The sequence below is a fragment of the Euprymna scolopes genome, chromosome 14 (assembly GCF_053919585.1).
Source record: "Euprymna scolopes isolate OS-2025 chromosome 14, ASM5391958v1, whole genome shotgun sequence".
Taxonomy (NCBI): Eukaryota; Metazoa; Mollusca; class Cephalopoda; order Sepiida; family Sepiolidae; genus Euprymna; species Euprymna scolopes.
The window spans coordinates 142,699,808-142,724,717 of record NC_136495.1 but is presented as its reverse complement, the minus strand read 5'-3'; positions in this window follow the sequence as shown (position 1 = coordinate 142,724,717).

Genomic DNA, 24,910 nt, shown 5'->3' with positions numbered 1-24,910 from the left:
GTTCTTTCTAGCATTAGTCATTTACCGCACTCTTCACTGCTCTGTCTATCTAGCGGTCGATTATTACATCTACCTATTGATATCAATGCATAGCTATATATATATATATATATATATATATATATATATATATATATATATATATGTACATTTATATGCACATTTATATGCATTTATATATATATGTGTGTGTGTGTGTGTGTGTGTGTGTGTGGGTACGTGTGTGTATATAGATACATCTTCCCATATCTATATAAATAACGGTGTGTTTGATGTGTTGATGCTTTATACCTGTCTATATGGAGGGGTGTAAAGGCATATGGGTACGGATTTTGTACAGCGAAATTTAACATCCATCAATCATGCATAAAATCAGAGCTTACATCAGTCATTGCCAACGAATATAATTAGAAATATCATATATTTTCCATGAATATAACTATCATAATTTGGATAAAACACTCATGACGATGTAATATTACTATACGTGGCAATATATATGAAATAAAAATCATTTCGTCATCGTAATAGGATTAAAATATCTTGTGAGAGAATATACATCTATATATCTGTCTGTCTATCTGTACGGCATAATAAAGTTGTCACGCCGGTTCACGCTGGATCACAGGAGTTAAGAAATGTGGAATCTGCTCAGTACTAAATGCGTGACCATTTGCGATTTCCAAGTGTTGTGTGTGCTCTCTGCTTTACTCGGCATTGTTTCCAGTCGTCATGAGCATGCCCTTGCTACTGGACTCAAACAGTGTCAATTCCGGAGAGATGTGGTTGATATTGCGCAACACTTGCCTCACAGTTGCATGCGCCATTGCCCTTAAAAGGGGTATCCTTAGTCATAGGAGACTGAACGGTAGCATCGTATCGTATCTGTCTATCTATCTATCTCTCTATCTATCTATCTATCTATCTATCTATATATATATATATATATATATGTGTGTGTATATGTGTGTGTGTGTGTGTGTGTGTGTGTGGGTGTGGGTGGGTGTGTGGTGAGGTGTGACTATTAAAATATTATAATAGGACCTATTAGAGCGAGTATAATTTCAAAATATACATATAAAACAAAATATATATTAATATATTTTAATGTAACAACATAACAGTTCGTCACCGGGGTAAAACGTTTTCAGTTTGTTCAATGATTATGAAAAACATATCACCAAATAACGGTAATCCCAATATAAAAAAAAGAATATTATCTTTTAGAATTAAATCAACAAATAATAAATATATACAAAAATAAAACGATTATCAAGATGTATTTAAAAAAACACATTAATCCTATTAGAGTAATATTTTACTTAAGTCCTATCTATGTATTTGTTTAAACGGGCATTCTAATGTAGACACTTAAACGATGTAATATTTACACCGTTATCAGCATTTTGTTTCATTATATTTTAATTTCGTTTAAAAAATCAATTTCATAATTTCCAGTGGACAAAGACTGTATGCCGTTGTGCATAGAAGCACGCGTATCATACTGTGCGACCAAAAAAAACAGGCCCAACTCTAATTAGGCCCCGTTTCTTATTGTTTTTTTTTCCGAATGATATGAAACTTTGATCATAACTAGTTTATTATATTCAAAAAATCACATCAAAACACTAATGAAGTTTACCTTTTTCTCTCCGTTCAACAGCATATGTTCTAGATGGCCTCCTTTTAGCTCTGCGCATTTCTTGAGGCGCAGCACGAAGTTGTCCATGACGTTCCTAGAGACCGAATTGGTAATGGTTCTCATCTCCTCCCTGATGGCTCCTTTGAGTCCCGTGATGGTTCTGGGTGTCCTTGCGAAGATCTGTCCTGAAGATAGCCCCAAAGAAAACAATCTGGGGGGCTTGTGGTGCCCACTCAAAATCACTCTTGAGACGGATTACTCGACCTCCGAAGTTCTCTTTCAGCCAATTTCGGGAGAGGTTTGAGGTGTGAGAACTTACTCCATCCTGCTGGAACCAGAACGACGGGTAGATTGTTTAGAGCTCACTTTCGAAGGTTTTTAGGACCTCCACATACCGCTCCTTGGTGACTGTCACTGCTGCGCCAGATTCTTCGATGAAGATAAGTCCGATGATACCGAGATTGCAGCCCACATCGTGCACTTAGGAAAGTGCAAGGGCTTGGTGGCTACGTCATTGGGTCTGGAAAAAGCCTAGAAGTCATTTGTCTTGGAGTTCGCCTTTCCCTCAAAATTGAAGTGGGCTTCATCTGAGGTCCAACGGAGGTTAAGGAAACTTGGTGTCACCTCGATCTTCTCGAGCATCATGACTGCCATAACCCTCCTCTGCTTCTTGTCTGAGGCCGTAAGGGTGTGCAGCGTCTGTATTCTGTGTGGGTAAGCCCTGATATCGTTCACCAGCACTCTCCTGCATGTCTCACGCGACATACCGAGGGACAGCCTTCGCCTACGCACAGAGCGTTTTGGGCTCTGCTGGAGAGACTCTCTCACTCTTTCGACCGACTCGACTGTTCTCTTCTTGGGACGTCCCAAGTGGCTTGGACGGTTCTTTCTGGCAGCGTTGAGGTCCTACACAGTCCTATACTTCTCGAAGTCTTCCACTCAGTTCTGAATTCTGTTTTTGGATGAGCCTTTTCACCTTCGAACTGACGCATGAAACTGCCCTGGGTTTTCCTAAACGAGCCTGTCTTGTAGTAAAATTTAACACAGTCTATTCTATATCTCAGCTCTCACTTGTAACCCCATACATACAAGGAGTAGGTCCAAATAAATCAATATATATATATATATATATATATATATATATATATATATATATATATATATATACACGCTAGATAAGTGATACGGCGTAGCCAAGGGTTAAATTATAATGATCAAATGGTTTACATCCCCTCTTTTTATTTTCATCGAATTTGGTTAAACCGTATATTTTTAAGGTAAATCAATCGATTTGCATGCTCTACTTTGAAAATCATCGGCGAGAAACTTTTTTACATGCATCGATGTAGTGACTTAGTCAACAATACATTGCAGTTTACATTGCACCGTAGAGAACCTACTGTTGATTTTATAAAATTACAGCGTGTTTTATAAAATCATTATAAAATGCATGCAAGTTGTTCTTTAAACTAAAACATTATTTTGCTGAAACTTTCGCATTGTATCGTAATACACCTCACTAAATGCGATTTTTTTTTCTTTTTTTTTCTTGAATTTCATCTTGGATTTAATTTTTTTTTTCACCACGTTTCGGCTAACTCATCATCCGGCCTACTTCACACGAGATAGGAATGCTGAGTCTCGTATCTCATTCCCCAGAAAACACAGCCTTCAATGTGTGGTTTTGTTTGACTAACCTTTGACCAAATAATCCCCGCCCCTCTTCGGTAGACTTGAAACCGCTGTGTTCATAAAATGTTCACACGAAACGGTAAGAATTCCACGTCTCTTTCCACTGCGCAACCTGCAATCAAGCTTGGTTTGTAAATGCAAGTTTGTCTTCTTATCTTGTCAGTCGTTCTCGGGTTAGTACACAATGGCATATATATATATATATATATATATATATATATATATATATATATATATATATTGTGTGCAGAAAGTTGTTAGATAAGAGAGGTCATTGGTACCGTCGGTTTCAAGCCCGATAATTAGGACCGTTAAGATATCCTTATCAAGCTCTCTTGAACCAATATTCCTCTTTCTCTCTCTCCATATATATATATATATATATATATATATATATATATATGCGTATATATATACGTATTTGTATGATTATATATATATATATATATATATATATATATATATATATACAGAGACGAATGTGACTGAGGAGAGCTTGATAAGGATATCTTAAACGGTCCTAATTATCTGGCTTTGAATTCAACGGTGCCACTGACTCATCTAACAACTTCCTGCCCACAAATCTAAATACGCTCTTATATTTGGGATTTTCTTGCAATTGAGCACTATACTGGAATTGTTTTTCCAAGAAAACTAATTGTATATATATATATATATATATATATATATATATATATATATATATATATATATATAATATTGCAATCCTAGGAGATAAGCACTCTCTGTATTTATTTATTTACTGAACCGTTATCCTGACCTAGCAGTTAGCTAGTAAAAAAATAAATACACCAATTACTCATCTCAGGGAACTGAAGTAAACTATGAGTTTTTATATCCAAGAACTTGGTTGGTGTAAAATTATGTCTGTAAAGTGGGCAAACTACCTAAACTGATGAAAATGTCGTTCTGGTATTGATACGTTCGGAATCTATTTTCTAAAATATAAATCAAAATCGCTACGTTATAAGATTTTAAATATTCCAAAGAAACAATATTGTGATAAAATATTGAATGTTCTAAAATGATCAAAACGAACCTAATGGATTTAATACGACTTTTTCGAACTCTCTCTGATATACTCATGCATTTTTAATGTTTTATAATGGATTGTGCGCAAAGTTGATGGAAATGTAAAGAGTTATATAATGCGGTTATTGTAATTGAGGATTGCGTAATATTACATTTCTTAAAAAAGTTGGATGCATATATATTTCTTAAAGATGTATAATGTTTGCATTGAAATATTCAATCGCATACGATTCATCTATCTTGTAAGACTGATCAAACTGCTAAAAATATCTCGATGAATCTGTAGATTGTTTTAATACAATGTTAAACGCATGCGCCAACAACTTTTATTAGAAGTCTTTCACTCATTCTCGATTTTTGGAGTAAAAATTCTGCTTTAGACGTCATAATAAACGCATTCAGGGCTCAACAAAAAATTAATTTGCCAGGACTATATCCCCAATTACATGCCATCTGATTAGATATTTATAATTATGCTTGAAGATATTGTGCATGAGTTTAGTATATTGTGAAGGAGTTTTAAAGAATTCTTACTCCCTGCAATGATTGCATAAGAAAAATGATACTTCAAACATTGAGCTTAATAGAGAGGCTGGCACATAGATTAGATAACATATTATATTTGTTTACCTGACAAGAGCAATCCTTTATCCTCAGTAGTATTTATGGGTTTAAATTATCCTAATGTTTTCTTGTATTTTCGCCGATATGTTTTTATCATTTAAATTTTACCAAGGATTGTTCACTTTCTCACAACCGCACTCTAAATTTATAGACCTTATATTAATATTGTCTTTTCGAGAGAAAGGAACATTAAACATTATACGTGTTACATTTTAAGATTCCGTAGCCAATCAAAATACGAAAAATATTTTCCCATTAAATATATCCTCGCCGACGAGAGACATAAAATAATGTTTTGTTTACGTTTATAGTTGTTGTATTATAGAGCCTTTTTGATGCTCATGAGCTCTGTGTTTATATGATAATTACGTGTTTATACTCTTTAGAACTTTTTAAAAAGAAACTCGGCTTAATCGAAATGGTAATATATAATATGAGTGTAGTTCCATTCCCTTTCATCTTGTCCTGCATTGTCATATATTACTAAAGTATGTTTAACAAGAATAAACATATTCATAGCGGTAACGCATGACGGATATAGAGATTTAAACATGTTTCGGGTAGTTATTTTAACAATTGATGGGCCCAGTAAAATCAACGTGGCGTCGTGCTATTTAGGCAATATTAAAATTTTTGCAGGCGTTCATGTGCCTTAATTTATATTTAATTTATTCATAATTTCACGTTTTATGTATTCAAATTTTTGCTAATCTATATATTATAAAGTCACTACACAAGCGGGTATCGCATTAAATATGAACTTTGAAAACCTTCCTTCATTTATTAGGTTAACGTTTCCCTTATATTTTAGGCGATTTGAAAATTCAAGGATTAGACTAAATAGACTGTCGCCCGATCCAGATTTTCCTAGAAATAGCATGCTTAAAATGTAATATAATGATATCCTTTACAAGAGAATGGACCATCTGTTAATATCGATATCTAGAGTTGATGAAATGCGGAATATTCAGTGTAGCTTAATCGCTATGAATATTTTATAACTTACTATATATATATATATATATATATATATATATATATATATATATATATAGAGAGAGAGAGAGAGAGAGAGAGAGGGAGAGAGTCGACCTGAGAGCAATGGTAATTAAAGGGTGGCTCCGCACTCCCCAAGACCGGCAAGCTGGGGCCTCACCACTGGATATAGTTTAATGTCATATCCAGGACCTATAATGTCAGAGAATATATAATTATTTCCACAGCCCCCCTAACGGCGCAGCTCAGGAGAGACACGAACGCCAACCAAGTGAAAGTCCAACACTCGAATTTCGGCGTAATTTGGGATCATCAGTTCGACACATTCAAGCAGCGCACAAGAAAGTCTTCAGTTTGTGGCAATGTACTATTATATTATATGAGTAATTCTCGTTTACAGAGCAAAATTGTTGTAATATTTATAAATATATATATATATATATATATATATATATATATATATTACTCCCACTATTACTATTACTCCCACAGAAGATCCTAATAATAAAAAATTCTATATAGGCATCTCAAGTACCCCCTTTAAGGAAAGATTAAGGGTCCACAACTGCTCCATAAACAACCCTAATCACCCAAACAAAACTTCGCTCACCAACCACTACCTACAGCTAACCAGAAGCCAACTCACCCCAACTATCACCTGGGAAATCCTAAAAAAAAAACCAGCACTTGCAAATCAATTAACTCCCCATGTCATCTTTGTTTATATGAAAAATTATTTATCACAAATTTTAAAGATAAGGATAAACTTTTAAATAAAAAATACGAAACATCAATAAATTGCAAACACTAGAAACAATATCTCCTTAGTAATTTTACTCCATTCCAAATATAAAAACTAACATAACAGAAATACCCTACCCACTACCTTCTGGATACAACCAATAACCTTTACCTACTACTTTCCTACTTAATTATCCACCCTCTAATAACTTCACCAATTAATATTATCCGACTCATTAACCAATAATTCTATTTTTCCCATCTTTACTATCACCAATAATCATCCTAAATCCGCCTAACTATCTATATTATCACCTGCCCCCCTTCCCTTTTTCTCTTCTTCTCTCAACATATATTATCCTTAATAACAACATCTACAAAATGTAAATACCGCATTAATTGCACTCCCCCCGGTCTATGTCGCCCACCCATCCTTAACTAATAATCCCAATCTTTACTATCATCAACAATAATCCTCAATCCGCCCACCTCTCTATATTATCCGAACCTGCCCCCTTCTCTTTTTTTTATTTTTTTAACATATATTATCCTTAATAACAACGTCCACAAAATGTAAATAATGCATTAACTGCACTTTCCCCCCTCCCCCCCGTCTATATCGACCCCCTACTTCCCATCCTCTTACTACCATCAATATTCAACTTTCATCCGCATTAAATATCTTCCCCCCTCCTTCTCTCTCCCCCCAGGTATATATCGAAACCCCCCCTCCCTTCGTACCTTTCCCCCCCCCAGCATCCGGATCCATGTCGAACTGTATAATTATATGTTTTAATTTTTAAGAAGATATAAATAGAACCTCCAAAATAATCAAAAATCCGGCGTCGTCATAAAAATCACGTTGCCATGGTGACAATAGTTACCAACTGCCACAGTAGCTACTGATCACTTACTCCCACTCCCTCTTAACAACAACAAATACCATGACGCTAAAAACTTCTACTCCCACCACTCCCCCAAGTATTTTCAAAATTTAACGTCTACTTTTCTTTCTTTCTTTTGTTCTTTTTTTCAAAAAGTACCTAATAGAAGCTCGTTAGCGTCTCTTCACAACTGAAATTCTACTATAAAACCTCCTCACACTACCACACGACCTCCCCTCTCTATTTAATAACCCCCCAATAACTTTATATCCATTTCTGTAAGTTTAAATTTCAGTCCACCTATAAATTCCGATGAAATTGGTACTCTACCCCATCTCTTGGGGTGAAAGTTCAATGGAAACAATAATGTAAATTTATTATGGGCTCAATAAATAATTAAAACATTATATATATATATATATATATATATATATATATGTTTGTGGGTGTGTATGTGTGTGTGGTTATATATATATATACATATGTGTGTGTATATTTATATATATAAATATATATATATGTATATATATATATATATATATATATAATCAAAGACAGTATACTTACCACAAAATATCTGCTACCTATAAATATGTAATTTGAATAAAGATACTTTACTATAAGTGTACCCTTTTAAATAAAGAATATCCGGTCTAAGTGTTTATATTATGAGTTATTGCGTTCCAGTGTAAGAGTATACTTTTTGATAATATTTATTTTTATTAGTGTGTCTATTAAGATGGTAACCTAATAAAAGAGTTTACTCTTTTTATCTTAAAGGCCGAAAGCTTTAGTTGTATGAGTGTAAATAAGAGCGTATGTTTAGTGGTCAATATTATGAGTGGCTTTTAATATTTCGCGTGTATACAATTGATTTCTTATCATGGTGGTTCAGTACAGATATTTGTGGGTTTGATATTTAAGTAGTATTTGTTGCAGCACTTTTTAATCAAAACAAATTTGACAGGATATATACGGAATATATTGCTCCATTCGAATTTCTTTTTTTAATGCTACTTTTGTTAGTTGGAAGTGATCAAGGGCTCCTTTCCAGGGGGTTACACTTGATTCTATTACAGTTTTAATTTATATCCCAGGCCTCTTTAAGAATGTATTATGAACCCTTTATCGCCGTTATCTGTACTTTTTTACAGATTGTTATGTCAGGGATTGTTACTAAGTATTTCTGAAGATTCTGTTTTATTAGGTCAGTTGCTCCAGTCACAACTGGTATAAGGTTTATTTCTTAACAGCTCATGTCGCTTTTCGATAATTTTTTATGAATGTGTACTTTATAGCGTTACTATATATCTTAAGATATAGACTTGGAATACCTACTATCCATATAAATAATAACAGGATTTTGTATGTTGACTATGTACCTAAATACAGTAGCTAATCAGAATATTCGAGCTACTCGAGAGATTTTTGTTAAGAATGTAGTTTTGCGAAGACAATTTGAATGATACATACAACGCTGCACCTACGTTTTACTAATTATGTTACCCCTACACCTTAGTTCATTTACAATAACACGCCAATATGAATTGTTATAATTTGTTTGTTTTTATTGTTATTATTAGATTGTTTTAATTGTTATTATTTCTTTGTTCATTATTGTTATTATTTTTGTTCTTTATTGTTATTTTTGTTTGGTCTTTATTGTTATTATTTGTGTGTCTATTGTTGTTATTATTAGTTTGTTATTTAATATGTTTTGTTTGTTCGTTATTGTTATTATTTGCTTTTTCTTTGTTGTTATTATTTGTTAGTTCTTTTTGTTTTCTCTTGAATGTTATTATTTGTTTGTTCTGTATTTTCATAATTTATTTCTTCTTTATTGAAATTATTTGTTTATTCTTTATTTTTAATATTTGTTTGTTCTTCATTTTTAATATTTGTTAATTGTTTATTTTTAATATTTGTTTCTTCTTTTTTTTCGTTGTTTGTTAGTTCTTTATTGTTATTATTTGTTTGCCATTTATTGTACTTATTTGTTTTTACTTTATTGTTATTATTTGTTTTTCTTTATTATTGTTATTTGTTTGTTCTTTATTGTTTTATTTGTTTTCTTTATTATTGTTATTTGTTTGTTCTTTATTGTTATTATTTGTTTTTTCTTTATTGTTGTTATTTGTTTGTTCTTTATTGTTATTATTTGTTTGTTCTTTATTGTTATTATTTGTTTGTTCTTTATTGTTGTTATTTGTTTGTTCTTTATTGTTATTATTTGTTTGTTCTTTATTGTTATTATTTGTTTGTTCTTTATTGTTATTATTTTTTTGTTCTTTATTGTCATTACTTGTGTGTTATTTATTGTTATTATCTTTTTGTTCTTTATGGTTATTATCTTTTTGGTCTTTATTGTCATTTTTTTTTCTTTATTGTTATTATTATTTTTTTTGATATTATTTATTTGCTCTTTATTGTTATTATTTTTTCTTTGTTATTATTATTTGTTTGGTCTTGATTTTTATTATTTGTTTTTGTTTGTTGTTATTATTTGTTTGTTCTTTATTTTTATTTTTTGTTTTTTCTTTGTTGTTATTATTTGTTTGTTCTTTATTGTCATTATTTGTTTGTAATTCATTGTTATTATTTGTTTGTTTTTATTTTTATTATTTGTTTGTTCTTTATTGTTATTATTTGTTTTTCTTTATTGTAATTATTTGTTTGTTCCTTATCGTTATTATTTGATTGTTCTTTATTGTAATTATTTGTTTGTTCTTTATTGTTATTATTCGTTTGTTCTTTATTGTTATTATGTGTTTGTTCTTTATTGTCATTATTTGTTTGTAATTTATTGTTATTATTTGTTTGTTCTTTATTTTTATTATTTCTTTTTTCTTTCTGTTATTATTTGTTTGTGCTTTATTGTAAATATTTGTTTGTTCTTTTATTTTTATTATTTGTTTGTTATATATTATTATTATTTGTCTGTTATTTATTGTAATATTTGTTGTTACTTTATTGTTATTATGTGTATTTTTATTGTAATTATTTGTTTGTTCTTTATTGTAAATATTTGTTTGTTATTTATTGTTATTATTTGTTTGTTCATTATTGTAAATATTTGTTTGTTCTTTATTGTTATTATATTTTGTTCTTAATTTTTATTATGTGTTTGTTATTTATTGTTATTATTTGTTTGTCCTTTATTGTTATTATGTGTTTGTTCATTTTTGTTATTATTTTTTGTTCTTTATTGTTATTATTTGTTTGTTTTTTTGTTATTATTTGTTTGCTCTTTATTGTTAAGCTTTGTTCTTTATTGTTATAATTTGATGTTTCTTCATTGTAAATGATTGTTTGTTCTTTATTTGTGTTATTTGTTTAATCTTTATTGTTATTATTTGCTTTTTTCTTTATTGTAAATATTTGTTTGTTCTTTATTGTTATTATTTATTTGTTCTTTATTGTTATGATTATTTTTACTTTATAGTTATTAATTGGGGCAGTTTTATTGTATTTATTGGTTTAGTACTTTATTGTTATTATTTGTTTGCCCATTATAGGAATTTTCTGTCAGTTCTGCTCATTAATTGTGTGCTCTTTGTTGTTATTACTTGTTTGTTTATTTTTGTAATTATTTGTTTGTTCTTTATTATTATTATTTGTTAGTTTTATGATTATTATTTTTTCTTCTTCATTGTAATTATCTGTTTGTACTTTATTTTTATTAGTCGTTTGTTATTTATTGTTTTATGTGTTTGTATTTGTTTTTATTATTTGTTTTACTGTTGTTTCATTATTTGTTTGTTCTATATTGTTTATGCTACTTTGTTCTTTATGCTTATTATTAGTTCATTATGTATAGTTATTGATGTTTGTTCTATATCGTCATTATCGGTTAGTGTTTTAGTTTATATTGTGTATTTGTTCTTTATTGTAATATTTGTTTATTATTTATTGTTATTATTTGTTTGTTCTGTATTGTTATTATTTGTTTGTATTTATTGTTATTATTTGTTTTTATTGTTTATATTTATTATTTGTTTGTTCTTTAATGTCATTATTTGTTGTTTCTTTATTGTTATTATTGATTTTGTCTTTATTTTTATTATTTCTTTTTCTTTTTAGTTATTATTTGTTTGTTCTTTTATTGATATTATATGTTGGTTCTTTATTGCTACTATTGTTTGTTCTTTATTGCTATTATTTGTTTTTCTTTGTTGTTATTATCTGTTTGTGCTTTATTGTTATGTGTTTGTTCTGTATTGTTATTATTTTTTGTTTGTTCTTTATTGGTATTATTTGTTTGTTCTGTATTGTTATTATTGGTGTGTTTTTTATTGCTATTAGTTTTTTGTTCTTTATTTTTATTATTCGTTTGTTCTTTCTTGCAATTATTTGTTTGTTCTTTATTGTTATTATTTGTTTTTGCTTTATTGTTATTATTTGTTTGTGCTTTATTGTTATTATTTCTTTGTTCGCTATTGTTATTATTTGTTTGTTCTTTACTGTAATTATTTGTTTGTTATTTTTTATTATTTTTGTTTTTTGTTGTTATTAGTTGTTTGCTCTTTATTTTGTATTATTAGATTGTTCTGTATTGTTATTATTTGTGTGTTCTTTATTATTTGTTTGTGCTGTGTTGTTATAAGTTGCTTTTATTTATTTATATTATTTTTCTGTTCTTTATTGCTATTAATTGTTTGTTCTTTATAGCTAGTGTTTGTTTATTCTTTATTGTTAGTATTTGTTTGTTCTTTTTTGTTATAATTTGTTTGTCCTTTATTTTTATCATTTCTTTGTTCTTTATTGTTATTTATTTGTTCTGTATTGTCATTTTTCTGTGTTCTTTACAGATATTGTCTGTTTGTTCTTCTTCTTATGATTTGTTTGTTCTTTATTGTTATTAGTTGTTTGTACTTTATTGTGATTATTTGTTTGGTCTTTTTGGTATTATATGTTTGTTCTTTATTGTTTTTATTTATTTGTTATTTATTGTTATGTTTTGTTTGTTATTTATTGTTATTATTTGTTTGTATTTTATTGATATTATTTGTTTGTTTTTATTGTAATTATTTGTTTGTAATTTATTGTTATTATTTATTTGTTCCTTATTGTTATTATTTGTTGGTTCTTTATTGTTATTATTTGTTGGTTCTTTATTGTTATTATTTGTTGGTTCTTTATCGTTATTATTTGTGTGTTCTTTATTGTTTTTGTGTGTTTCTTCGTTGATGTTATTATTTATTTGTTGTTTATTGTTATGATTTGTTTTTGTTCGTTTTTGTTATTATTTTTTAGTTCTTTATTGTCGATTTTTGTTTGTTTGTTTTATTATGTTTTGTTCTTTGTTGTTATTATTTATGTTTTCATTATTGTAATTTTTTGTTCTTTATTGTTATTGTGTGTTTGTTTTATAGTTATTATTTGGTTTTTCTTTGTTGGTGTTATTTGTTTGTTCTTTATTGTATTATTTCTTTGTTCTTTATTGTTATTATCTGTTTGTTATTGTTTGTTATTATGTGTTTATTTATTGTTATTATTTGTTTGTTCTTTATGTCTATTATTGTTCTGCCCTTTATTGTTATTGTTGTTAGTTCTGTATTGTTATTAGTTGTTTGTACTTTATTGTGATTATTCGTTATTACATTATTATTATTACTTTTTTTATTTGTGTTTCTTTATTGTTGATATTTGTTTGTTCTTTATTTTTATTATTTGTTTGTTCTTTATTGACGTTATTTCTTTTTTCTTTATTGTTATTATTTGTGTATTTCTTTATTGTTTTTATTTATTTGTATTTATTGTTATCATTTGTTGGTTCTTTATTGCTGTTATTTCTTTTGTCTTTATTGTTATTATTTGTTTGTTCTTTATTGTTTATATTTGTTTGTTCTAGATTGTTATTATTGGTTGGTTTTTATTGTTTGGTGTTGTTTATTCTTTATGGTAATCATTTGTGTATTCTTTATTTGTATGATTGTTTGTTCGTTCGTGTTATTATTTGTTTTTTTCTATTTTTATTATTTCTTCTTTATTGTTATTACTAATTGGTTCTTTGTTTTTATTATTTGTTGTTTCTTTATGGTCATTATTGGTTTACTCATTATTATTAAATGTTGCTTGTGCTTTATTATTATTTTTGTTTCTTCTTCATTGTTTTTATATGTGTTTTCTTTATGTTTATTTTTTGTCATTTATTGTGATTATTTGTTTGTTATTTAGTGGTATTATTGGTATGTACTTTCATTGTTACTTTTTTTGGTCATTGTCATTATCTGTTTTTTCTTCATGAAATTATTTGTTTGTTCTTTATTTTGAATATTGTTTGCTTTTTATTGTTATAATTTTTCGCTCTTTATTGTTATTATTTGTTTCTCATTTATTGCTATCTTTTGTATTGTCCTTATTGTTATTTTTGATTTGTTCTTTCATGTGATTATATGTGTGTCTTTATTTTCATTATTGATATTTCTTTATTGTTATTATTTTTTTGTTCATTGTTTTTTTTTTGTTTTCTTAATAGTTATTATTTATTTCTTCTTTATTGGTATTTGTTTTTCTTTATTTTTATCTTGTGTTTGTTCTTTATTGTTATCATTTGTTTGTTCTTTATTGTTAATGTTTGTTTGTACTTTGCTGTTTTTATTTATTTGGTTTTGTCATTATTTGTTTGTTCTTTTTTGTTATTAATTTGTCTTCTTTATTTTTATTGGTTGTTATTTCTTTATTGTCATTATTAATTTCCCATTTATTGTTATTATTTGTGTGTTCTTTATTGTTATTATTTGTTCTTTATTGTTATTATATATTTGTGCGTTATTGTTTTTGTTCTTTATTGTTATCATTTGTTTTTCTTTATTGTTAATGTTTGTTTGTACTTTGTTGTTTTCATTTATTTGGTTTTGTCATTATTTGTTTGTTCTTTTTTGTTATTAATTTTGTCTTCTTTATTTTTATTGGTTGTTATTTCTATATTGCCATTATTGATTTCCCATTTATTGTTATTATTTGTGTGGTCTTTATTGTTATTATTTGTTCTTTATTGTTATTATATATTTGTGCGTTATTGTTTTTTTGTTGTTTTTTTAATATTTTTTCCTTTATGTGTAGTGTATGTTTTCCTATATTCTTATTATTTGTCTCTTCTTTCTTGGTATTATTTGTTTTCCCTTTTTTGTGTGCGTTATTTCTTTTTATCTCTATTGTCATTATTTGTTTGTTCATTATTGTTATTATGTTTGGTGTATTCTTCATTGTCATTATTGTATTGTTTATCCTTTATTGTCATTATTGGTGTGTTGTTTATTTTATTATTTGTGTATTCCTGCTTGTCATTATTGGTGTGTTCTTTATTGTTATTATTTGTTTGTCCTTTATTGTTATTATTTGTTTGTGTTTTTATTTTCATTATTTGTATTATCTGTTGTTATTATATATGTGCCTTTATTGTAATTATTTGTCTTTTTCTTTACTGTTTTTATTTTTGTTTTAATTGTTAGTATTTGTTTATCTTTTTTTATTATTATTTGTTTTTTTTTCTTTAGGGTTATTATATGTTTGTTCTTCATTTTTAATTATTTGTTAGTGATTTATTGTTTATATGTGTTTGTTTTTATTGTGATTATTTGTTTGTTTCAGATTTTTGTATTAGTTTGGTGTTTACTGTCAGTATTGTTTAGTTCTTTATTTTTATTGTTTTTTCTTCATTTCAATTGTTTTTCTTTGTTGTTATTATTTGTTTCTTCATTATTTTTTGTTTTTCTTTGTGTTTATTGTTATTATTAGTTTTTTTATTCTTATTATTTGATTTTTCTTAATTGTTTTTATTTTTTTATGTCCCCATGAGCGTTTAGATTGCATCCAAGTACGCAAAACTTGTATCAAACTTTCTGTTAGTTTTACATTTGTTTTCTGATGTTAAATTTTGCTAGTTAATTATTATTATTTATCTGCAATCTTCAAAATAAACTTGTTTACGTATAGAGGTTACATAATCTTTATTCGGAAATGGGTCTTAAAAGTTCCCTATTTTTATTACAATTATATTGGTATAAAGAGATATGTATTCCACGTATCTACAACACCTTTTTGCAATGCACCGTAATAAAATTGGTCAAGAATAAAGTTATTTTTCTGAAATTATAACTACACATTTATCGGAAATTATCTGTCATTATAGCTATGTAAAGCTAAATACAGCTACAATAATAGACGGAATAATGCCCTCAGGTGTTGTAATCATTTGTGTATCAGAGGTGTGAAAAACCCGATAACAAAAGCTGTTCAATGCTATATAATAAGTCCACAAAAAGATTCCGCGACAGTAATTTACATGAGATTTTAATTTATATTTTTCATTTCAGGATACTTAAGAAATATACTTAAAGCAAAGTTCATCATCATTAAAATAGTTCACATCGAAGACTTTTTCCATCCAAAGTTCGGCATTGCCTGTTCTACGATTGTCATCCGTATAGTGGGTTTCTCGTTCTAAGTCAGTGAACAAAAAAGACACATGATTACATATTGTGGAGGAAAAGACAAAAACAGCTTATTACATGTCCTAATCGATACAAAACTACAGCAGTCGAATGCACACACGACACACGTTTCGGAAGGTGATTGATATAATTTAATATTTTCGATTTGGTTAGTTATTCTCCTAAGACGAATTAATCAAAAATGGTTCAAGAAGATAGGATCACACAGATATGCTGTTTTTTTTTTATTTTGTAGAAAGCAGTAAGCTAATAGAACAATAGAACCGCACAATTCATCGTTTGATTAGTTAATATATATATATATATATATATATATAATATATATATACATATATATATGTATATATATATATGCATATATATATCATCACATCTGTATGCACGTGGCATTTTACTTTATTTTTAATGTATGCATAAATTGATCTGATTAGATGGGATTTACTCTGCACCAATAATCTAGGCGAAATAGCCGCTGCTAATAGTCCCTGAATGAGAGGCGGGGGAGATTAACAATTCAACGGAAAAATGACGAGAAGTAAATCTACAAAATCAGGCGATTAAGCGTACGGTTCTAACACCAGCAACTCCTGCGACCAAACTGTTTTTTTAACATTACTGCCCTGCTTTTCTTTGAAACAAACAAGGGTGGTCGTCAAAGGAGGGTATCTTGAGTACTGGATAGATTAATACATCCATAAACTTAGCACATGTCTCTCGCCCTGGAGAGGTTCACCAACCTCCAGGCCTCTATCAAAACGGGGCGATGCTAACAATAATAAATAGATCGAGAAATTAATTAACACATATCCTTTTTTTATAGTACTGCGATATTAGTCGATAGATATAAGGCATTGGAATATTTTTCTTGCTGGAAATGTTTCACGTTGGTACTATCCTTAGAAATTGTCTGAGTTAGAAATTCTTACATTACAGTATATTTTTATATTCTAATTTCTCTTTAATCTTTATATTTTGAATTTCCTAATCATCTAAAATGTATCCATATATATATATATATATATATATATATATATATATATATATATATATATATATATATATATATATATATATAAGTTCGGATGTATTTGTTAGAAATTGCCAATTTTATTTATTTTGGACGTAAACAAATAATATTATTTATTTATTTATTTATTCATTTTTAAAACAGTACTCTACGCGCACGCATGTTTCGGGTCCTTTCACCACTGCAGCTAGCTTGACTGTTATTAGGAGTCGAATCCCGGACCTTATGTATTTCGGTCCAGCGTCTTATCAATTACGCTATGATGCCATTGACGATTTACTGTTTAGTTGTTATCCTTTATATATTTACGTAGTTTGTTTTTGTTGTTGATTTTTTAAACGATATTGAGGTTAGCGTCTTCTTCACTTTGAAGAGCGATATTTTTTTTTAGAAATTGCCCATTTTTTTTTTTTTTTTGGACGTAAACAAATTATATTTTAATTATTTATTTATTAATATTTTTTTTATTTTTAAAACAGTAATCTTCGTACTTGCATGTTTCGGGGTGCTACCCTCTACAGCGTAGCTTGATTCTTATAGAACTCGAACCCTGGACCTTATGTATTTCAGTCCAGCGTCTTTTCCATTACGTTATGATCCATAGACGATTTACTGTTTAGTTTTTATCCTTTATACATTTAGGTGGTATTTTTTGTCGTTGATTTTTTATAACGATATTGAGGATAGCTTCTTCACCTGGAAGATCAGATATATTTGTTTAGAAATTGACCATTTTTTATTTTGGACGTAAACAATTACTATTTTTATTTATTTATTTATGTTTTTATCTTTAAAGCAGTAATATACGTACACGCATGTTTCGGGGCCCTAACACACTGCAGCGTAGCTTGGCTGTTATTAGGACTCGAACCCAGCGTCTTATCCATTAAGCTATGATTCCATAGATGATTTGCTGTTTACTTTTAATAAGTTAATACTTTTTATATCATAGCGTAATTAATAAGACGCTGGACTGAAATACATATGACCCAGGGTTGCAGTCCTAGTAACAGTCAAGCTTCGCTTAAGAGGGGTAGGGCCCCGAAGCATGCATGTACGTAGAATGCTGTTTTCAAAATAAAAAAATAAATAAATAGATAAATAAAAATATTTGTTTACGTCCAAAATAAAAAAAAAATGGGCAATTCCTAAAAAATACATCTGAACTTCAAGGTGCAAAACGATAAAATCATTATCACTTTAATAAATTAACAACAACAAAAAAACTACGTAAATATATAAAGGATAAAAACTAAACCGTAAATCGTCTATGGCATCATAGCGTTATGGATAAGACGCTGGACTGAAATACATAAGGTCCAGGGTTCGAGTCCTAATAACAATCAAGCTACGCTGAAGAGTGGTAGTACCCCGAAACCTGCATGTACGTAGATTACTATTTATATATATATATATATATATATATATATATATATATATATATATAGAATGGTTAATTCATATATGAAAATAATAAACACACAGCACACAACCACATCCACTACACACACATATATGTATGTATATATATATATATATATATATATATATATATATATATATATATATATATATATATATATATATACACACATGGCTGGTGAAAAGTTTGTTGACTTGCAGTTGAACCTAAAATAAGGACATACTTTTCGCACCAATACATATATATATATATATATATATATATATATATATATATATATATATATATATATATATATATATATATACATATGTGTGTGTGTGTATGTATGCATATATATGTATATGTATATTTATATATGTGTTTATGCGGTTTTATATGTGGTACGAAGAGAGAAAAACGATGACTAATTTATTTTCACTTATATTGCTTTTCTATTTCACATGTTATAATGTAAGGAAGGCAAATATTAATATTCTGCTATTTTGAAATAAGAATGAAATTTCATCATGATTGCTTTTTCGCAATCATTGCTATTATTCTGTTGTTAGTTCTACTACTCATTGTGTTAAGATATACCTGCCACTTACTCTCCTACTAGTGTGGCTACTTCTACTACTACATTTATCTGTTGCTTATCATAAGAAATGGTTTTCTTGTTGATAGCATCTGAATATTATTTTTGCAATTGCATTTACATTTATTTGCTCCAGTATTACCGATAGAATTATTATAAATTGTGTTTGCACAACAGGGTAATTGGGAAATATTAGGAGCTTTTCAAAATAAGGATTATTTAAAAGTTTTTTTCATGCGAAAATTACTCAGAATAACATTATGTTCAGTACGAGTTGTGTAGTTCATTTTTTTTTTCTTAATTCGTAGAGGTTTTATTAATTTTCTTTTGTTGTATCGCATATGTCCGGGAACATGTTTATAATATATTTATTGTAAAAGGCATATTATATATATATGCACACTTTATGGTATTATGGTATTTCAAATCTTATTTGTACATTTTTTTTAGAATTTAATATTAAGTGTAAACATATTCTTCACATAGATAGATAACTATATGAAAGGATCATACTAATTATAGCATGTTATTGTACAACTCAAACGAAATTCAATAAATCCAATGGTTGATTAGTATTTTGGAACAGATGCGAGATGCGGAAATACTACTTTATGAAGCCACCTAAATCAATCCCACGATGCGAAAAATCTGTTTTCAGATATTGTTGATATTTCTAGATATATATGAAATAGCTAGCTTATGAGAATCGACGCATTTTTTTAGTTGCATGGCTGTATTCAGGATGTATTTAACTCTAAAAACATTAATGTATATTTCTAATTTTCAATTGCAATAGGGTTGAAACGCACTGTTATAGTTTATATGTGTTATTTCATTTGTCTCCCACTTCTACAAACACACACACACACACCCATGCACACTCAGGCAAACACACACATACCTCCCACATACACACACCCATATATATATATATATATATATATATATATATACATATATATATATATATATATATATATATATATATATATATATATATATATATATATATATATATATATATATATATATATATATATATATATATATATATATATATATATATATATATACGGGATGTCCACACAGTCCGTGTGCACTTTTAAAAAAATTATAACTTTATTTGTATTTGAAATAGAAATAATCTGTAAAATGGATTTGAAAGAAGTAAATCTATATTTTTCAAGCTTTTATTGAGATTTTATTTAACTTTCCACATGCCCTCAATCATTAGCAATACAAAGGGTAATACGATTTTGCAGTTCACGAAAAACATTTGCTAAATGATTTATAGTAATGCCTGAAATCACATTAATTATTCTAGCTTTCAAATCTTCCAATGAGCTAGGTTTGGTTGCATACACAATTGTTTTCACATGTCCCCATAGAAAATCTAATGGAGTCAAATCTGGCGAACGTGGAAGCCAATGAAATGGCCCACCCCTTCCGCTCCATCTGTTTGTAAATTCCTAATTTAGAAACTGTCTAACACGCCGAGCAACGTGACAAGGAGCTCCATCTTGTTGAAACACTGTACTATCTTTCAAGTGTAATTGTTCAAGTTGCGGAATAAAGTAATTCTGAAACATATCTAAGTAGCTGTTACTGTTAATAACACGATCTTCAAAAAATATGCCCCTATGATTCGATTTATTCCCAAAGCGCACCACATATTAAATTTAAGAGAGTCCCTTTCATGTTCAACAGTTTCATTTGCGTTTTCAGTTCCCCAAATTCGGCAAATATGGCTGTTGACCTTTCCACTAATGTGACATGTTGCTTCATCAGAAAACAGTAAATTACTCACAAATGCATCATCATTGCAAAGTTTTTCATTGAACTGGTGACGGAAAGTTAGCCTGTCATAATAATCCTCTTCTAACAACTATTGATGTAATTGAATTTGTAAGCTTTCATATGAATTTTGCCAGCAGAATTCCATGCACAGTAGACTTTGGCAGCCCGAGCTCCAATGATGCCCGTCTTACAGACTTTTTTGGACTTGCAGTAAAGGATTCTTCTATGGAAGCAACACTTTCGTCACTGACACATGGCCTTCCAGACCGTGGTTTATCATGGACAGAGCTTGTCTCTTTAACTTTTTTCGTCCATTTTACAATGGTGCTCTTATGAGGCGCTTTTTTATTGTATTCAATTCTAAACTTTCTTTGTACAGCAATAGTAGATCTCAATTCAGCCAACCAAAGGACACAGTTTATTTTTCCTCAATTGAATACATGGGACCAAATTGATTCTGAAAAAGAAAAGAAAATATTTTTTTTGTTATTTTTTACGTATCCAAAAATGTTACGAATTTTATGGCGAAACACCATTCAATAACTATACTTAAACCTACATACATTAAACTTCATAACATTTTTTACAGATTATTTCTATCGCAAACATAAATAAAGTTATAATTTTTGCAAAAGTGTACACAAACTTTATGGATACCCTATATATATATATATATATATATATATATATATATATATATATATATATATATATATATATATATGTATGTATATATATATATATATATATATATATATGTATGTATATATATATATATATATATATATATATATATCAACCCATATGAGATTTTTTTAATCGCCCATTTGTCAGTTCCAAGTTTTCCCGTAAACTACTAGGTCGGTCTTGCTGAACGCATTATCGGATTTCCATGAAACAAGCGACTTCTAAGCAAATTTTCAATCTCCCCTCGGTAAAGCAAATCGCCGTGTGAGCGAGGTGTAGCAGAAGCAATACCCGAACATTCCTTTAAGGGATACTCATTATACGCATTATTAGGAGCCACAAACTACCTGTGCGCAATCCACATTCCTTTATTTTCTGCTGTTTCTGGTTATTATAAAAATTCATGCTACACTCGATGATCTCGTTTAATAACCTAATGACGATTATTATTTTTTAGACGTGTTATTTATGGGTAGATTTTCCTGGGTGTGTATTGAACCTCTATAGGTTATTTTGTCGTCCAAAATAAATCCAAGTAAGAGTTTTTTTCAGTGCGAAGAAAATGAGTCTTGTGCTTGAAAAAAATGTCTATTTCAAGCACGAAGAATCGTGACGTATTTAAAATGTAATCAGTCTCTTGTTTCGTTCTTCAGCCTAACGTGTTTGTTTAAGAAAATAGGAGAGGTCAGCTGGGGCACCACAAAACACATACCCGAACGAAAACATGTATATACGCAGAAATATCTAGCAGATTATAAACAATATATTGTGGGCGGTTGAAATATTATTATAAAAAGAATATATGTAGGATTACAAATAATATTCATGACAGATGGAAAATATTCCTTTATGAATGTTTTATGTCTACGCAAACACAGTAATAGTTTTATGCAATAATGTTTTATTTCTACGCAAAAACAGTAATAGCAAAGTAAAGCAGTATAACCGTTAAATGTTTATCACAATATACACACTGTTCTGTTCATGTTTAAATATTGCATCAAAACATACTTTACTAAAATACTAAAACGTAAATTAATTTTAAATGCAATAAAACATACTATTAAAACTTGTATAGCTCCCTCAATATATGATCATTTGCTTTATTAATAAGCACTTAAATTAATATGGTTTTTAATTTATGTTTGGCGTAAACTATTACTTATTATTTATGGGCGTTGTTTAGGTGTTTCATAGTTGGTTGCATGTAGAGTAACGTTGGCAGTTCCATACGTAGGGCAGATCTATGCTCTCTCAGCTGACAAATGGATCAATTAAAGATAAATAATTCAATAATTAAAAGAACTCCGCTCAAGAAGCAGATGAGTCTGTTGGTAAGTATATATCAAAGTACTGGATCTGCTATCAGCCGGGAACATGACCTGATCCAGGGACAAAATCCAGTGCTATCCTAATGTAAGCAAAAAAAAATGTCCTCTTCCGTAACCTTTATGTTTGTAATGATGCCCTATGTTGAGCATTTACTGCGAGTTTCGTAGAAAACTCAAGAGAAGAAGCTAAAGTAGATCCAGACTGATGTTGAATTCATGGTTTGTAATTTAAACATGTGTTTGGGGAAATTGGAGAAATTAAATTAAGGATTTTTCATGCGAAAAGTTGATATCCATTATGTCTAGGCCTAAAAAATATTGGGACGGCAACACGTAGTATAGAAAGCGCATGTTCTCGGCTGAATGTCTGCAGCAACTGAAAAAAGCGACGAAAGGTATCTATAAAAAACACACACAATCCCTAGTGTGACGTGAGGGGCAGGATGAATACCCAGAATACCGGTACGATGAGACAAAAAGTACGTGCTTAACATCAAAGAAGCACACACCATAACCAGGCGCTGATGCCATAAAAGATACAAGGAAACAGTAATTACTCAAAATCAGAGGAATTTATTTTGATAATTTCTCCTTAGCTTTGAACTGAAGTTTGTATTTTATGAGAAACAATTGACAGTGCAACACGTTCTTTGCGGGTTTCTCTTTTTCAGGCAGGTCTATTGACTGATTTTAAGTCAAATTTTATACTTTCTATGTAATCAATTTTGTGTTAAGCACGTTGAATGATAATTAAAATACCTGTAATCATTTTAAACTATATCAAGTTTTGATAAACATTACCCAAAAATCTCATGCTAAACGCGTAGTTTGAAATCGTCTGAGCTGATCTAATATTAGTTATATATCATTACAATATGGAAGTGTTTGTGAATATATGGTTAACTGGCAGTGTAGACATTTAGAAATGCTTTGAATATTCAGCGTTCACTTATTTTTGACCAGATTTCATACAACTATTACAGTTTACAGATCACATTCTTAAACATATTTTGAAAAAAATCAATTTTCATTGAGAAAAACAAAGTTATGAAGAAGTTCTTAGCGTTCAAAATCATTAAAAGGTTGTGAGCGCCCCTTTTTATAACTGCTTTCCATAGCAACCACGTCGCTTCCGCGAATACTGTTGCTACTAATAAACTGCGGTCGCGAAAAGAGAAAGACACCAGTCAAACAGAGATAATCAAAGCATAAAACGGTGATTACTGGCGTGGTTTTATTGAACGCAGACGAAAGTCGCATATTGTTATTACTTATGCGTTTATATGAAGGCAAAAAAATAAGACTGAAATAAAGCAAAGAAACAAGTGAAATTATTGGAAGCCTAATAATCATTGATTACAATAGAAAAATGCGAGCATGGAAAGTAATATGGTTAAACATGAACATGAAAAAATAAAAGACTTGTTGTTAAAAGTGGAAAAGAAAAGGGCAATATATTCTAGTAAAAATATAATAAAGTTATAACTTGAAATATTCAGCATTAGGTTTTTTTTTAAATACAATTTATAAAATTATATTATAAATTCTTAATGCTACAATATTTTGAGTTATAAGTTTATTACATATTTAATAGAGTATCTTGTCCTTTCCTTTTCCAGTTTTAACAGGAATATATATATATATATATATATATATATATATATATATATATATATATATATATATATATATATCTCAGAGGAAACATAATTTAATTTAAATACCAAAAAAAAAAAAAAACAAGAAACGGGCAGGTGAAATTATTAAAATTTCCTTAAGGCCTTATCGTCTGACCCTCTAAGAGGAAACGTCAGAATGATAAATTAAAAACTAAGGAACGAATGAGGGAAGAAGGGAATTTGGTTTCAGTTGGAAGAACAGTGAAAAAAAAATAAATAAAAAAATAAAATGGCTCACTGTTCAGGTGGTTTTAAATCAATAAATATCTCCAACTGATGTTTGAAAATCTTTTGTCTACAC